The following is a 619-nucleotide window of genomic DNA, read 5'->3' on the forward strand; positions in this document are numbered from 1 at the left end:
ACCAGTTTCTAGCTGGATTTCTAGCGTTCGTTTCGTTTCAAAGTATTGTTACAGACAAATTAAAAGAAGTACAAAAAGAAGTCTTCAATCTTGATCAATGTGTCTTCTCACGAATCTGGATATTCAAAGAATGTTCATGAGCACATTATCATTTCTCTTAGATAGTCAACAAACTGTATTGAGATCTGTAATCACAATTATGAAGTTGTTAGTTTGTTGCCATGAACCGTTTTTGAGAGCATAAGAGAAATTATGAAAGATATGAAAAAGTTATGTAAAAGTTCTTAGAAGTTATGAGAATAAAGATTGAAAGACATCTTATATAGTTTCTGAAAAACCAACTACGAAATCGATTTCCCAATCGATTTTGTAAAGTTATAAAATGAGCTAAATCGATTTGCCAATCGATTATCGCGATCTTGGTTTTCTTTAATCTTGAAACTATACAAGCTAATCGATTTACCAATCGATTCTTTAAAACAACACTTTTCAGCAGAACATGTCCAGACCTGTATAAATCGATTGCCTAATCGATTTCTGGGAAACTGTTTTAATAAAACTATTTTCAATCGATTACTCAATCGATTTGCCAAACTTCAGAGTCGATGTATAAAACCAC

This window comes from Cicer arietinum, chromosome 6 (genome assembly GCF_000331145.2).
Source record: "Cicer arietinum cultivar CDC Frontier isolate Library 1 chromosome 6, Cicar.CDCFrontier_v2.0, whole genome shotgun sequence".
NCBI lineage: Eukaryota > Viridiplantae > Streptophyta > Magnoliopsida > Fabales > Fabaceae > Cicer > Cicer arietinum.